The following is an 18494-nucleotide window of genomic DNA, read 5'->3' as shown; positions in this document are numbered from 1 at the left end:
ACAATTTCTAGGAATAAACCATGTTGGATCAATGAAAAATCACACACAACATTCTCTTCAAAACTGTTTGCGTTACGCCACCTTGCGCAAACATTTTTCTTGTAGTGACTGTGTGGGATGTACATACGAACGAAAATGTTTAGTGGTGACTGAATGTGTGGGATGTACTTACGACTAGAAATGATTTTGCCTATATAATTGTATTTTTTTTGAGCACTATTGTACGCATTTCTGTATTTGAGTGCTCGCCGGTCGCACATGACCTCATTTTGCCGAGCGTGTGTGCCAGGAGGGCATATCTGCAACGGTTTCTGGGTCGTGTGGGAAGGACCCCCCATCGCCCACACTCACTTGGTGACGGTTCAAAATGCCATTGGGGGAAGGGGTAAAAAACCGTTTTTTTAGGACCGACACGTACGAGTGAATATTGAAGCCAAAAGATGCAGAGTTGATAATGATAGTGCAACTTATTTGTGGCACTGCCGTTTGGGCCATATTGGTGTAAAGCGCATGAAGAAACTCCATACTAATGGACTTTTGGAATCACTTGATTATGAATCACTTGGTACTTGCGAACCATGCCTCATGGGCAAGATGACTAAAACTCTGTTCTCCGGAACAATGGAGCGAGCAACAGATTTATAGGAAATAATACATACTGATGTATGTGGTACGATGAATATTGAGGCTCGCGGCGGTATCATTATTTTCTGACCTTCACAGATGATTTAAGTAGATATGGGTATATCTACTTGATGAAACATAAGTCTGAAACATTTGAAAAGTTCAAAGAATTTCAGAGTGAAGTGGAAAATCATCGTAACAAGAAAATAAAATTTCTGTGATCTGATCGTGCAGGAGAATATTTGAGTTACGAGTTTGGTCTTCATTTGAAACAATGCGGAATAGTTTCGCAACTCACGCCACCCGGAACACCATAGCATAATGGTGTGTCCGAACGTCTTAACCGCACTTCATTAGATATGGTGCGATCTATGATCTCTCTGACTAATTTACCACTATCGTTTTGGTGTTATGCTTTAGAGACGGCTGCATTCACGTTAAGTAGGGCACCATCTAAATCCGTTGAGACGACACCTTATGAACTGTGGTTTGGCAAGAAACCCAAGTTGTCGTTTCTTAAAGTTTGGGGCTGCGATGCATATGTGAAAAAGCTTCAACCTGATAAGCTCGAACCCAAATCGGAGAAATGTGTCCTCATAGGATACCCAAAGGAGACTGATCCAAAGGCAAGATATTTGTTGCTAAGAATGGATCCTTTCTACAGAAGGAGTTTCTCTCAAAAGAAGTTAGTGGGAGGAAAGTAGAACTTGATGAGGTAACTGTACCTGGTCCCTTATTGGAAAGTAGTTCATCACAGAAATCAGTTCCTATGATTCCTACACCAATTAGTGAGGAAGCTAATGATGATGATCATGTAACTTTAGATCAAGTTACTACCGAACCTCGTAGGTCAACCAGAGTAAGATCCGCACCAGAGTGGTACGGTAATCCTATTCTGGAGGTCATGTTACTTGACCATGACGAACCTACGAACTATGAGGAAGCGATGATGAGCCCAGATTCCACGAAATGGCTTGAGGCCATGAAATCTGAGATGGGATCCATGTATGAGAACAAAGTGTGGACTTTGGTTGACTTGCCCGATGATCTGCAAGCCATAGAGAATAAATGGATCTTCAAGAGGAAGACTGATGTTGACGGTAATGTTACTGTCTACAAAGCTCGACTTGTTGCGAAAGGTTTTCGACAAGTTCAAGGAGTTGACTACGATGAGACCTTCTCACCCGTAGCGATGCTTAAGTCCGTCTGAATCATATTAGCAATTGCCGCATTTTATGATTATGAAATTTGGCAAATGGATGTAAAAACTACATTCCTGAATGGATTTCTGGAAGAAGAGTTGTATATGATGCAACCAGAAGGTTTTTTTTCAATCCAAAGGATGCTAACAAAGTGTGCAAGCTCTAGCGAACCATTTATGGACTAGTGCAAGCATCTCGGAGTTGGAATAAACGTTTTGATAGTGTGATCAAAGCATATGGTTTTATACAGACTTTTGGAGAAGCCTGTATTTACAAGAAATTGAGTGGGAGCTCTGTAGCATTTCTAATATTATATGTGGATGACCTATTGTTGATTGGAAATGATATAGAATTTCTGGATAGCATAAAAGGATGCTTGAACAGGAGTTTTTCAATGAAAAACCTCGGTGATGCTGCTTATATATTGGGCATCAAGATCTATAGAGATAGATCAAGACGCTTAATTGGACTTTCACAAAGCACATACCTTGATAAAGTTTTGAAGAAGTTCAAAATGAATCAAGCAAAGAAAGGGTTCTTGCCTGTGTTACAAGGTGTGAAGTTGAGTCAGACTCAATGCCCGACCACTGCAGAAGATAGATAGAAAATGAAAGCCATTCTCTATGCTTCAGCCATAGGTTCTATCATGTATGCAATGATGTGTACCAGACCTGATGTGTGCCTTGCTATTAGTCTAGCAGGGAGGTACCAAAGTAATCGAGGAGTGGATCACTGGACAACGGTCAAGAACATCCTGAAATACCTGAAAAGGACTAAGGATATGTTTCTCGTTTATGGAGGTGACAAAGAGCTCGTCGTAAATGGTTACATCGATGCAAGCTTTGACATTGATCTGGATGACTCTAAGTCACAAACTGGATACGTATTTATATTGAACGGTGGAGCTGTCAGTTGGTGCAGTTCTAAGAAAAGCGTCGTGGCGGGATCTACTTGTGAAGTGGACTACATAGCTGCTTCAGAAGCAGCAAATGAAGGAGTCTGGATGAAGGAGTTCATATCTGATCTAGGTTTCATACCTAGTGCGTCAGGTCCAATGAAAATCTTTTGTGACAATACTGGAGCAATTGCCTTGGCGAAGGAATCCAGATTTCACAAGAGAACCAAACACATCAAGAGAGGTTTCAATTCCATCCACGATCAAGTCAAGGAGGGAGACATAGATATTTGCAAGATACATACGGATCTGAATGTTGCAGACCCGTTGACTAAGCCTCTCTCACAAGCAAAACATGATCAACACCAAGACTCCATGGGTGTTAGAATCATTACTATGTAATCTAGATTATTGACTATGCAACTGGGAGACTGAAGGAAATATGCCCTAGAGGCAACAATAAAGTTGTTATTTATATTTCCTTATATCATGATAAATGTTTATTATTCATGCTAGAATTGTATCAACCAGAAACTTAGTACATGTGTGAATACATAGACAAACAGAGTGTCACTAGTATGCCTCTACTTGACTAGCTCGTTAATCAAAGATGGTTAAGTTTCCTAGCCATAGACATGAGTTGTCATTTGATTAACGAGATCACATCATTAGAGAATGATGTGATTGACATGACACATCCGTTAGATTAGCACTATGATCGTTTAGTTTGTTGCTATTGCTTTCTTCATGACTTATACATGTTCCTGTGACTATGAGATTATGCAACTCCCGAATACCGGAGGAACACTTAGTGTGCTATCAAACATCACAACGTAACTAGGTGATTATAAAGATGCTCTACAGGTGTCTCCGATGGTGTTTGTTGAGTTGGCATAGATCGAGATTAGGATTTGTCACTCCGATTGTCGGAGAGGTATCTCTGGGCCCTCTCGGTAATGCACATCACTATAAGCCTTGCAAGCAATGTGAATAATGAGTTAGTTACGGGATGATGCATTACAGAATGTGTAAAGAGACTTGTCGGTAATGAGATTGAACTAGGTATTGAGATACCGACGATCGAATCTCGGGCAAGTAACATACCGATGACAAAGGGAACAATGTATGTTGTTATGCGGTTTGACCGATAAAGATCTTCGTAGAATATGTGGGAGCCAATATGAGCATCTAGGTTCCGCTATTGGTTATTGACCGGAGATGAGTCTCGGTCATGTCTACATAGTTCTCCAACCCGTAGGGTCCGCACGCTTAACGTTCGATGATGATCGGTATTATGAGTTTATGTGTTTTGATGAACCGAAGGTTGTTCGGAGTCCCGGATGTGATCACGGACATGACGAGGAGTCTCGAAATGGTTGAGACACAAATATTGATATATTGGAAGACTATGTTTGGACACCAGAAAGGTTTCTGATAGGTTCAGGAATTTTCTGGAGTACCGGGGGGTTACCGGAAACCCCCGGGGAGTTAATGGGCCTTCATGGGCCATGGTGGAAGAGAGGAGGAGGCGGCCAAGTATGGCACGCACCCCCCTAGTACCAATCCAAATTGGGGTAGGGTTTGGGGGGGGGGGGGCGGCCCCCTTTCCTTCTCTCCCTCTTCCTCTTCCTTCTTCTCCTACTCCAACTAGGGAAGGGGGGAAACCTACTCCTAATAGGAGTAGGAATCCCCCCCTTGGGCGCGCCCCATGAGGCCAGCCCTCCCCCTCCTCCACTCCTTTATATACGGGGGAGGGCGGCACCCCACAGACACACAAGTTGATTGTTTAGCCGTGTGCGGTGCCCCCCTCCACAGATTTCCACCTCGGTCATATCATTGTAGTGCTTAGGCGAAGCCCTGCGTCGGTAACTTCATCATCACCGTCATCATGCCGTCGTGCTAACGAAACTCTCCCTCAGACTGATGTCTACTACGCAACCTTCTTCTTGTAGACGTTGTTGGGCCTCCAAGTGCAGTGGTTTGTAGGACAGTAGCAAATTTCCCTCAAGTGGATGACCTAAGGTTTATCAATCTGTGGGAGGCGTAGGTTTAAGATGGTCTCTCTCAAACAACCCTGCAACCAAATAACAAAGAGTCTCTTGTGTCCCCAACACACCCAATACAATGGTAAATTGTATAGGTGCACTAGTTCGGCGAAGAGATGGTGATACAAGTGCAATATGGATGGTAGATATAGGTTTTTGTAATCTGAAAATGTAAAAACAGCAAGGTAACAAATGATAAAAGTGAGCGTAAACAGTATTGCAATGCTAGGAAACAAGGCCTAGGGTTCATAATTTCACTAGTGCAAGTTCTCTCAACAATAATAACATAATTGGATCATATAACTATCCCTCAACATGCAACAAAGAGTCACTCCAAAGTCACTAATAGCGGAGAACAAACAAAGAGATTATTGTAGGGTACGAAACCACCTCAAAGTTATTCTTTCGGATCGATCTATTCAAGAGTCCATAGTAAAATAACACGAAGCTATTCTTTCTGTTCAATCTATCATAGAGTTCATACTAGAATAACACCTTAAGACACATATCAACCAAAACCCTAATGTCACCTAGATACTCCAATGTCACCACAAGTAACCGCGGGTATGATTATATGATATGCATCACACAAACTCAGATTCATCTATTCAACCAACACAAAGTACTTCAAAGAGTGCCCCAAAGTTTCTACCAGAGAGTCAAGACAAAAACGTGTGCCAACCCCTATGCATAAGTTCACAAGGTCACTGAACACGCAAGTTGATCACCAAAACATACATCAAGTAGATCACGTGAATATCCCATTGTCACGATAGATAAGCACATGCAAGACATACAGCAAGTGTTCTCAAATCCTTAAAGACTCAATACGATAAGATAACTTCAAAGGGAAAACTCAATCCATTACAAGAGAGTAGAGGGGGAGAAACATCATAAGATCCAACTATAATAGCAAAGCTCGCGATACATCAAGATCGTGCCATATCAAGAACACGAGATAGAGAGAGATCAAACACATAGCTACTGGTACATACCCTCATCCCCGAGGGTGAACTACTCCCTCCTCGTCATGGAGAGCGCCGGGATGATGAAGATGGCCACCGGTGAGGGATCCCCCCTCTGGCAGGGTGCCGGAACAGGGTCCCGATTGGTTTTTGGTGGCTACAGAGGCTTGCGGCAGCGGAACTCCCGATCTATTCTGCTCTACGATGTTTTTAGGGTATATGGATATATATATAGGCGAAGGAAGTCGGTCAGGGGAGCCACAAGGGGCCCATGAGGGTGGGGGCGCGCCTAGGGGGGTAGGCGCGCCTCCCTGCCTCGTGGCCACCTCGAAGCTTCCCTGACTTCAACTCCAAGTCTCCTGGATCATGTTCGTTCCAAAAATCACACTCCCGAAGGTTTCATTCCGTTTGGACTCCGTTTGATATTCCTTTTATGTGAAGCACTGAAACAAGGGAAAAAACAAAAACTGACACTGGGCTCTGGGTTAATAGGTTAGTCCCAAAAATAATATAAAAGTGCATAGTAAAGCCCATTAAACATCCAAGATGGATAATATAATAGCATGAATACTTCATAAATTATAGATACGTTGGAGACGTATCACGGCCTCAGCTGGATCAAGAGTTCGAGGGACGTCACCGAGCTAAACATGTGCAGATAGCAGAGGTGCCGTGCGTTCGGTACTTGATCGGTTGGATCGTGAAGACGTTCGACTACATCAACCGCGTTACTTAACGCTTCCACTTTCGGTCTATGAGGGTACATGGACACACTATCCCCCTCTCGTTGCTATGCATCTCCTAGATAGATCTTGCGTGATTGTAGGAAATTTTTTGAAATACTGCATTCCCCAACAGTACCATGTTCTGGATACTTACTGTCAAGCAACTGGGCAGCATATCAACTATTCTAAGTCATCAGTTTATTTTAGCAAGGGAGTACCCGACGTGGTCATGCACGAAATTAAGGAAACGCTCAACGTTCCCAACGAAACACTTAATGAAAAGTACTTGGAAATGCCTTCAGATATAGGCAGTTCAAAGAATGGGGCTTTTAAGTATCTCAAGGATCGCCTTTGGAGAAAGGTTCAGGGTTGGATTGAGCGTACCATGTCTTCGGTGGGCAAGGAATTTCTTGTTAAAGCTATAGCCTAGGCTGTCCCAATGTTCTCCATGTCATGCTTCAAACTCCCCAGAGGCTTGTGTGAACATCTAAACATGCTCATTCAGAAGTTTTGGTGGGGTGCTAAAGACGGAAAGTGAAAACCGCGTTGGGTCTCTTGGAAAACGATGAATCAACCCAAGGGCATGGGAGTTCTCGGGTTCAAAGATTTTGAGCTTTTCGATCTATCTATGTTGGCAAGGCAGGCATGGCGTCTGTGCAATACCCTGAATCCTTAAGTGCACGAGTGCTGAAAAGTGTCTACTACCCAAATTCTGACATCCTCCTTGCCGAACTGGGAGGCCATCCGAGCCAGGTTTGGCGGGCCATCATTGAGGGAAGAGACATATTGAAGCAAGGTTTGATCAAGAGAATTGGGAACGGAGCAGACACAAATATATGGACGCAAAACTGGTTACCCAGAGAGGAGATGATGCGGCCTTGTGGGTGTATTACGCTGAATCCACCCACTCTGGTTTCGGAACTCATAACTAGTGTGACCGCCTCCTAGGATAGACAGCTTATCCAAGCAACATTCATGCCGATGGATGCACAGGTTATACTGGGAATACCGGTGTGCACATGAAACATCACCGATTTTTGGGCATGGTATCATGAAAAGCACGGATCCTTTACTGTGACATCTGCATACAACATGCTTGTCGCTACCAGGAACCGAAGAGAAGCCTGGCTCGAGGAAGCCCCAGGTCCTTCCAGCTCCAGGGCCGAGGAAGGGGCCTGGAAAACCTTGTGGAAAACTGAAGTTCCAGGCAAGGTATGGATGTTCTTGTGGAGACTGTCGAAACACTCGCTTCTGACAAATGATGTTCACGCTCATCGTCATATGCCTGATTCGCCCCAATGTGGACTATGTGGAGTCCGGGATTCCTGGCATCATTCACTTTTTGGAGTGTACGTCGTCGAGGAGCGTTTGGGCTCTTATCGATGAGGAGATCACACATAAAATCATAGCTACATCGGAGCCAAAGGCAAAGCAATTGTTGTTCACGCTGATCAAACTATTATCTCGTGAAGAACTCGTGCTGGTGTCAGTGACATTATGGTCCATATGGCATGCAAGGCGCAAGGCTATCCATGAAGCTATCTTCCAGAGCCCCCATACAACCCACGGTTTCATTGTGAGGTTTATAGCTGACCTCGGCATCGTTAAGGGGAACAAGCAGCAAGTTGCCGGGAGAGGGGTGACAACTAATCAGCCGCACACACAACCAAGGAAGCCACCAACAGGATTTTGCAAGATACATGTGGATGCGGGAGTCCTAGGTACAAGAGGAGGTTCGACATCGGCTGTATGCAGAGACGACTTACAGACCCAGCCTCTCTAGAAGCGATGGCGTGTCGAGAGGCTTTGGCCCTCGCAGAAGATCTGGGAATCCAAAACTTTGTGGTGGCTTCTGATTGTCAACAGGTGGTCTCTGACATCAACAGAAGAGCTAGGGGAACTTATGGAGCAATTGTTAGTGAGATAAATCTTAGAACATCTTCTTTTCTTTGCACTTTTGTGTTTGAGAGTCGTGCTGTCAATGTTGAAGCACATCGTGTAGCCAACTTTTATTTTTCTAGAGGCCCGGGACGCCACGTTTGGTTTGGTGCGCCCCATGACCTAAGACGTATCTCACTCCATGTGGACTTTCATGAATAAACTTGGAGTTTACCCCTAAAAAAAACTTCAATGATCCAGATGACACAACATATAGATATTGTCCAACCATGCGTAAACAAATACACTAAAAAACAAATTTCATTACAATATAGGCTATCTGCCAGGGGCCAAAGCATTAAAAAAAGAAACTAATCCTTTTTTGCGAATAAAAAAAAGAAACTAACCTAGTTACCTAGGGTTCCTTTTTTGCCAGAAATCTAGTTAGCTAATACTACTACGACATAGCACAAAAGAGTTGATCATGGGGAAGCGAGGGTCGGCTCGCAAAGCGCGACGGCGGCGTCTATGCGGTCCTGGAGAGGCCAGAGCTACTCATAATCGCTAAAGTAGGCAAGGGTCTGTCGCTCTAGCTCCGGAAGCTTATCCGCGGCATCTTGGAAGCGATCGTCCTCCATGTCTTGCAGTATCTCCTCGGACAGGGCTGAGAGACTTGCTATTTGGGGTTTCAGCGCGGCGAGACGCCGCTTCACCTCCCTGCAATCGTCTGACGCGGCCCGTATTATGTCGTCCTGGTCGAGGTCTTCTTCCTTGCTATTTCCAGCCGCTGCAGGCTCGGCCACGGGCACGGAGAGTTGCTTATTAGCCATGGTCGATCGATGAGTTGCTTGGGAGGGGTCTCGTCTGGCGATGAGCTCTGCTACTAGCTAGCGAATATATAATAGAGCACCTGCACCCAGGCCCTCCCTATCTAGCCATCCATTCTGCGCTTCGCGATTCGTGCAAACACATTTCTCTTTTTTGTTTCTCTCGCATAAAACATGTTTTGAAGTTCAAACCTTTGCAGCGTGGCAAAGCTTTCTATCTAGAATCTAGGATAAATCTTTCAGATTTTTTGGTCAAAAATAAATATACAAAAAATGTTTTTTTAGATTTAAAAATCATTTTTTGTATATTTATTTTTGACCAAAAAATCTGAAAGATTTATCCTAGATTCTAGATAGAAAGCTTTGCCACGCTGCAAAGGTTTGAACTTCAAAACATGTTTTATGCGAGAGAAACAAAAAAGAGAAAATTTCAGATAGAAAGTTAGTTGTGTTGCACAAATCTTAAAACAATATTGGACAGCTAGGATAGCAGGGCCCGGGTGCAGATGTTCTAAAAATCCACGTCCGCTAGCTACCTGATGAATCGATGAGACGAAACACGCCGCGCCTATCCATGTATATATAGCTAGTCAAGGACACAGACCGATCCGGACCCAGGGTCCGTGTCCGACAGTGATATGCATGGCAGCCGCGCGACATCGAGTCGCGTCTCCTCCCAGCCCGCTCAGTGAAATTAAACCAACAAGGGATCGGATTTCAAATAATACATTTTTCATGAAAACACGCATATATATTTTATTAATTAATTACTAGCAAATGAACCCACGCGTTGCAACAGGCGAAAAAAACACTTTCAAATCTAGCAACCATGAGTCCAAACTTCAGTAGGCCCATGTCCTCTATTTCAACACATGGCATCCCATCTATGTTTCTATTTATCTTTCTTCTCACTCATGCCATGAAGCGGTACTAGAGTTTCTTAGAAAACTGATTTTTAGTCCCACCTTGCCAAGAGAGAGGTAGTATGAGCGGTTTATAAGCCGTGAGTGCACAGACAATGACGAAGAGTTGCAATGCTCACCTGCATGTTGATTAGCTTCAAGCCTTGCGGAATAGCATAGATTGCACTGAGCTATGTGTACTACAGTCTACACTATTCCGAAAGGCTTGAAGCAAATTAACCAGCATTGCACCTCTTTTTTATTTTTAATAACTTATTTGAACTCCAGACTTCTTTTGTGTTCAGTATGCAGCATTCAAAGCAACGTCATCAATTTCCAACATGTTCTGACATCATTTGTTGTTTTTCGGTCATTTACCTAATTATTTAGAGAGCTAAATTACCATGAAATTGAAAATCACTACAAAATGAATCCTGAAAATGTTGAAACTTGGCATGGTATCATCATATCACCCGCATAGCATGCGCGAAAGAGTAGAGAGGGTCACGGCAAAAACTGGACGCACTTCGTGTACAAACTGGACAAACTCTTTCGGAGTATCAGGGTTTTGGACGAGAACTCATCTGTTACACGGCCACTTCAATGTTTTTTGAACTTATTTGAACTCCGGACTTCTTTTGTGTTCAGTATGCAGCATTCAAAGCGACGTCATCAATTTCCAACATGTTCTGACATCATTTGTTGTTTTTCGGTCATTTACCTAATTGTTTAGAGATCTAAATGACCGTGAAATTGAAAATCACTACAAAATGAATCCTGAAAATGTTGAAACTTGGCATGGTATCATCATATCACCCGCATAGCATGCGCGAAAGAGTAGAGAGGGTCACGGCAAAAACTGGACGAACTTCGTGTACATACTGGACAAACTCTTTCGGAGTATCAAGGTTTCGGACGAGAACTCATCTGTTACACGGCCACTTCAATGTTTTTTAAACTTATTTGAACTCCGGACTTCTTTTGTGTTCAGTATGCAACATTCAAAGTGACGTCATCAACTTCCAAAATGTTCTAACATCATTTGTTATTTTTCGATCATTTACCTAATTGTTTAGAGAGCTAAATGACCGTGAAATTGAAAATCACTACAAAATGAATCCTGAAAATGTTGAAACTTGGCATGGTATCATCATATCACCCGCATAGCATGCGCGAAAGAGTAGAGAGGGTCACGGCAAAAACTGGACGAACTTCGTGTACATACTGGACAAACTCTTTCGGAGTATCAGGGTTTCGGACGAGAACTCATGTGTTACACGGCCACTTCAAGGTTTTTTAAACTTATTTGAACTTCGGACTTCTTTTGTGTTCAGTATGCAGCATTCAAAGCGACGTCATCAACTTCCAACATGTTCTAACATCATTTGTTGTTTTTCGATCATTTACCTAATTGTTTAGAGAGCTAAATGGCCGTGAAATTGAAAATCACTACAAAATGAATCCTGAAAATGTTGAAACTTGGCATGGTATCATCATATCACCCGCATAGCATGTGCGAAAGAGTAGAGAGGGTCACGGCAAAAACTAGACGCACTTCGTGTACAAACTGGACAAACTCTTTCGGAGTATCAGGGTTTCGGACAAGAACTCATCTGTTACACGGCCACTTCAATGTTTTTTATACTTATTTGAACTCCGGACTTCTTTTGTGTTCAGTATGCAGCATTCAAAGCGACGTCATCAATTTCCAACATGTTCTGACATCATTTGTTGTTTTTCGGTCATTTACCGATTTGTTTAGAGAGCTAAATGACCGTGATATTGAAATCACTACAAAACGAATCCTGAAAATGTTGAAACTTGGCATGGTATCATCATATCACCCGCATAGCATGCGCGAAAGAGTAGAGAGGGTCACGGCAAAAACTGGACGAACTTCGTGTACATACTGGACAAACTCTTTCGGAGTATCAGGGTTTTGGATGAGAACTCATCTGTTACACGGCCACTTCAATGTTTTTTGAACTTATTTGAACTCCGGACTTCTTTTGTGTTCAGTATGCAGCATTCAAAGCGACGTCATCAATTTCCAACATGTTCTGACATCATTTGTTGTTTTTCGGTCATTTACCTAATTGTTTACAGAGATAAATGACCATGAAATTGAAAATCACTACAAAATGAATCCTGAAAATGTTGAAACTTGGCATGGTATCATCATATCACCCGCATAGCATGCGCGAAAGAGTAGAGAGGGTCACGACAAAAACTGGACGCACTTCGTGTACAAACTGGACAAACTCTTTCGGAGTATCAGGGTTTCGGACGAGAACTCATCTGTTACACGGCCACTTCAATGTTTTTTAAACTTATTTAAACTCCGGACATCTTTTGTGTTCAGTATGCAGCATTCAAAGAGACGTCATCAATTTCCAACATGTTCTGACATCATTTGTTGTTTTTCGGTCATTTACCTAATTGTTTAGAGATCTAAATGACCGTGAAATTGAAACTCACTACAAAATGAATCCTGAAAATGTTGAAACTTGGCATGGTATCATCATATAACCGCATAGCATGCGCGAAAGAGTAGAGAGGGTCACGGCAAAAACTGGACGCACTTCGTGTACAAACTGGACAAACTCTTTCGGAGTATCAGGGTTTCGGACGAGAACACATCTGTTACACGGCCACTTCAATGTTTTTTAAACTTATTTGAACTCCGGACTTCTTTTATGTTCAGTATGCAGCATTCAAAGCGACGTCATCAATTTCCAACATGTTCTGAAATCATTTGTTGTTTTTTGGTCATTTACCTAATTGTTTAGAGAGCTAAATGACCATGAAATTCAAAATCACTACAAAATGAATCCTGAAAATGCTGAAACTTGGCATGGTATCATCATATCACCCGCATAGCATGCGCGAAAGAGTAGAGAGGGTCACGGCAAAAACTGGATGCACTTCATGTACAAACTGCACAAACTCTTTCGGAGTATCAGGGTTTCGGATGAGAACTCATCAGTTACACGACCACTTCAATGTTTTTTAAACTTATTTGAACTCCGGACTTCTTTTGTGTTCAGTATGCAGCATTCAAAGCGACGTCATCAATTTCCAACATGTTCTGACATCATTTGTTGTTTTCAGTCATTTACCTAATTGTTTAGAGAGCTAAATGACCGTGAAATTGAAAATCACTACAAAATGAATCCTGAAAATGTTGAAACTTAGCATGGTATCATTATATCACCCACATAGCATGCGCGAAAGAGTAGACAGGGTCACGGCAAAAACTGGACGCACTTCGTGTACAAACTGGACAAACTCTTTCGGAGTATCAGGGTTTCGGACGAGAACTCATGTGTTACACGGCCACTTCAATGTTTTTTAAACTTATTTGAACTCCGGACTTGTTTTGTGTTCAGTATGCAGCATTCAAAGCGACGTCATCAATTTCCAACATGTCCTGTCATCATTTGTTGTTTTCGGTCATTTACCTAATTGTTTAGAGAGCTAAATGACCGTGAAATTGAAAATCTCTACAAAATGAATCCTGAAAATGTTGAAACTTGGCATGGTATCATCATATCACCCGCATAGCATGCGCGAAAGAGTAGACAGGGTCACGGCAAAAACTGGACGCACTTCGTGTACAAACTGGACAAACCCTTTCGGAGTATCAGGGTTTCGGACGAGAACTCATCAGTTACAAGGCCACTTCAATGTTTTTTAAACTTATTTGAACTTCGGACTTCTTTTGTGTTCAGTATGCAGCATTCAAAGCGACGTCATCAATTTCCAACATGTTCTGACATCATTTGTTGTTTTTCGGTCATTTACCTAATTGTTTAGAGAGCTAAATGACCGTGAAATTCGAAATCACTACAAAATGAATCCTGAAAATGCTGAAACTTGGCATGGTATCATCATATCACCCGCATAGCATGCGCGAAAGAGTAGAGAGGGTCACGGCAAAAACAGGATGCACTTCATGTACAAACTGCACAAACTCTTTCGGAGTATCAGGGTTTCGGATGAGAACTCATCAGTTACACGACCACTTCAATGTTTTTTAAACTTATTTGAACTCCGGACTTCTTTTGTGTTCAGTATGCAGCATTCAAAGCAACGTCATCAATTTCCAACATGTTCTGACATCATTTGTTGTTTTCAGTCATTTACCTAATTGTTTAGAGAGCTAAATGACCGTGAAATTGAAAATCACTACAAAATGAATCTTGAAAATGTTGAAACTTAGCAAGGTATCATTATATCACCCACATAGCATGCGCGAAAGAGTAGATAGGGTCACGGCAAAAACTGGACGCACTTCGTGTACAAACTGGACAAACTCTTTCGGAGTATCAGGGTTTCGGACGAGAACTCATGTGGTACACGGCCACTTCAATGTTTTTTAAACTTATTTGAACTCCGGACTTCTTTTGTGTTCAGTATGCAGCATTCAAAGCGACGTCATCAATTTCCAACATGTCCTGTCATCATTTGTTGTTTTCGGTCATTTACCTAATTGTTTAGAGAGCTAAATGACCGTGAAATTGAAAATCTCTACAAAATGAATCCTGAAAATGTTGAAACTTGGCATGGTATCATCATATCACCCGCATAGCATGCGCGAAAGAGTAGACAGGGTCACGGCAAAAACTGGACGCACTTCGTGTACAAACTGGACAAACCCTTTCGGAGTATCAGGGTTTCGGACGAGAACTCATCAGTTACAAGGCCACTTCAATGTTTTTTAAACTTATTTCAACTTCGGACTTCTTTTGTGTTCAGTATGCAGCATTCAAAGCGACGTCATCAATTTCCAACATGTTCTGACATCATTTGTTGTTTTTCGGTCATTTACCTAATTGTTTAGAGACCTAAATGACCGTGAAATCGAAAATCACTACAAAATGAATCCTGAAAATGTTGAAACTTGGCATGGTATCATCATATCACCTGCATAGCATGCGTGAAAGAGTAGAGAGGGTCACGGCAAAAACTGGATGCACTTCCTGTACAAACTGGACAAACTCTTTCGGAGTATCAGGGTTTCGGACGAGAACTCATCTGTTACACGACCACTTCAATGTTTTTTAAACTTATTTGAACTCCGGACTTCTTTTGTGTTCAGTATGCAGCACTCAAAGAGACGTCATCAATTTCCAACATGTTCTGACATCATTTGTTGTTTTTCGGTCATTTACCTAATTGTTTAGAGAGCTAAATGACTGTGAAATTGAAAATCACTACAAAATGAATCCTGAAAATGTTGAAACTTGGCATGGTATCATCATATCACCCGCATAGCATGCGCGAAAGAGTAGAGAGGGTCACGGCAAAAACTGGACACACTTCGTGTACAAACTGGACAAACTCTTTCGGAGTATCAGGGTTTCGGACGAGAACTCATGTGTTACACGGCCACTTCAATGTTTTTTAAACTTATTTGAACTCCGGACTTCTTTTGTGTTCAGTATGCAGCATTCAAAGCGACGTCATCAATTTCCAACATGTTCTGACATCATTTGTTGTTTTTCGATCATTTACCGAATTGTTTAGAGAGCTAAATGACCGTGAAATTGAAAATCACTACAAAATGAATCCTGAAAATGTTGAAACTTGGCATGGTATCATCATATCACCCGCATAGCATGCGCGAAAGAGTAGACAGGGTCACGGCAAAAACTGGACGCATTTCGTGTACAAACTGGACAAACTCTTTCGGAGTATCAGGGTTTTGGACGAGAACTCATCAGTTACACGGCCACTTCAATGTTTTTTAAACTTATTTGAACTCCGGACTTCTTTTGTGTTTGGTATGCAGCATTCAAAGCGATGTCATCAATTTCCAACATGTTCTGAAATCATTTGTTGTTTTTCGGTCATTTACCTAATTGTTTAGAGAGCTAAATGACCATGAAATTCAAAATCACTACAAAATGAATCCTGAAAATGTTGAAACTTGGCATGGTATCATCATATCACCCGCATAGCATGCGCGAAAGAGTAGAGAGGGTCACGGCAAAAACTGGATGCACTTCGTGTACAAACTGCACAAACTCTTTCGGAGTATCAGGGTTTCGGATGAGAACTCATCAGTTACACGACCACTTCAATGTTTTTTAAACTTATTTGAACTCCGGACTTCTTTTGTGTTCAGTATGCAGCATTCAAAGCGACGTCATCAATTTCCAACATGTTCTGACATCATTTGTTGTTTTCAGTCATTTACCTAATTGTTTAGAGAGCTAAATGACCGTGAAATTGAAAATCACTACAAAATGAATCTTGAAAATGTTGAAACTTAGCAAGGTATCATTATATCACCCACATAGCATGCGCGAAAGAGTAGATAGGGTCACGGCAAAAACTGGACGCACTTCGTGTACAAACTGGACAAACTCTTTCGGAGTATCAGGGTTTCGGACGAGAACTCATGTGTTACACGGCCACTTCAATGTTTTTTAAACTTATTTGAACTCCGGACTTCTTTTGTGTTCAGTATGCAGCATTCAAAGCGACGTCATCAATTTCCAACATGTTCTGTCATCATTTGTTGTTTTCGGTCATTTACCTAATTGTTTAGAGAGCTAAATGACCGTGAAATTGAAAATCTCTACAAAATGAATCCTGAAAATGTTGAAACTTGGCATGGTATCATCATATCACCCGCATAGCATGCGCGAAAGAGTAGACAGGGTCACGGCAAAAACTGGACGCACTTCGTGTATAAACTGGACAAACCCTTTCGGAGTATCAGGGTTTCGGACGAGAACTCATCAGTTACAAGGCCACTTCAATGTTTTTTAAACTTATTTGAACTTCGGACTTCTTTTGTGTTCAGTATGCAGCATTCAAAGCGACGTCATCAATTTCCAACATGTTCTGACATCATTTGTTGTTTTTCGGTCATTTACCTAATTGTTTAGAGAGCTAAATGACCGTGAAATTGAAAATCACTACAAAATGAATCCTGAAAATGTTGAAACTTGGCATGGTATCATCATATCACCTGCATAGCATGCGTGAAAGAGTAGAGAGGGTCACGGCAAAAACTGGACGGACTTCCTGTACAAACTGGACAAACTCTTTCGGAGTATCAGGGTTTCGGACGAGAACTCATCTGTTACACGACCACTTCAATGTTTTTTAAACTTATTTGAACTCCGGACTTCTTTTGTGTTCAGTATGCAGCACTCAAAGAGACGTCATCAATTTCCAACATGTTCTGACATCATTTGTTGTTTTTCGGTCATTTACCTAATTGTTTAGAGAGCTAAATGACCGTGAAATTGAAAATCACTACAAAATGAATCCTGAAAATGTTGAAACTTGGCATGGTATCATCATATCACCCGCATAGCATGCGCGAAAGAGTAGAGAGGGTCACGGCAAAAACTGGACACACTTCGTGTAAAAACTGGACAAACTCTTTCGGAGTATCAGGGTTTCGGACGAGAACTCATCTGTTACACGGCCACTTCAATGTTTTTTAAACTTATTTGAACTCCGGACTTCTTTTGTGTTTGGTATGCAGCATTCAAAGCGACGTCATCAATTTCCAACATGTTCTGACATCATTTGTTGTTTTCGGTCATTTACCTAATTGTTTAGAGAGCTAAATGACCGTCAAATTGAAAATCTCTACAAAATGAATCCTGAAAATGTTGAAACTTGGCATGGTATCATCATATCACCCGCATAGCATGCGCGAAAGAGTAGAGAGGGTCACGGCAAAAACTGGACGCACTTCGTGTAGAAACTGGACAAACCCTTTCGGAGTATCAGGGTTTCGAACGAGAACTCATCAGTTACAAGGTCACTTCAATGTTTTTTAAACTACTTGAACTCCGGACTTCTTTTGTGTTCAGTATGCAGCATTCAAAGGGACGTCATCAATTTCCAACATGTCCTGTCATCATTTGTTGTTTTCGGTCATTTACCTAATTGTTTAGAGAGCTAAATGACCGTGAAATTGAAAATCTCTACAAAATGAATCCTGAAAATGTTGAAACTTGGCATGGTATCATCATATCACCCGCATAGCATGCGCGAAAGAGTAGACAGGGTCACGGCAAAAACTGGACGCACTTCGTGTACAAACTGGACAAACCCTTTCGGAGTATCAGGGTTTCGGACGAGAACTCATCAGTTACAAGGCCACTTCAATGTTTTTTAAACTTATTTGAACTTCGGACTTCTTTTGTCTTCAGTATGCAGCATTCAAAGCGACGTCATCAATTTCCAACATGTTCTGACATCATTTGTTGTTTTTTGGTCATTTACCTAATTGTTTAGAGAGCTAAATGACCGTGAAATTGAAAATCACTACAAAATGAATCCTGAAAATGTTGAAACTTGGCATGGTATCATCATATCACCTGCATAGCATGCGTGAAAGAGTAGAGAGGGTCACGGCAAAAACTGGACGCACTTCCTGTACAAGCTGGACAAACTCTTT

This window comes from Triticum urartu, chromosome 7A, assembly GCF_056163025.1.
Source record: "Triticum urartu cultivar PI428250 chromosome 7A, HENAU_Tu73, whole genome shotgun sequence".
Lineage (NCBI taxonomy): Eukaryota > Viridiplantae > Streptophyta > Magnoliopsida > Poales > Poaceae > Triticum > Triticum urartu.
This window is presented reverse-complemented; position numbering follows the sequence as displayed.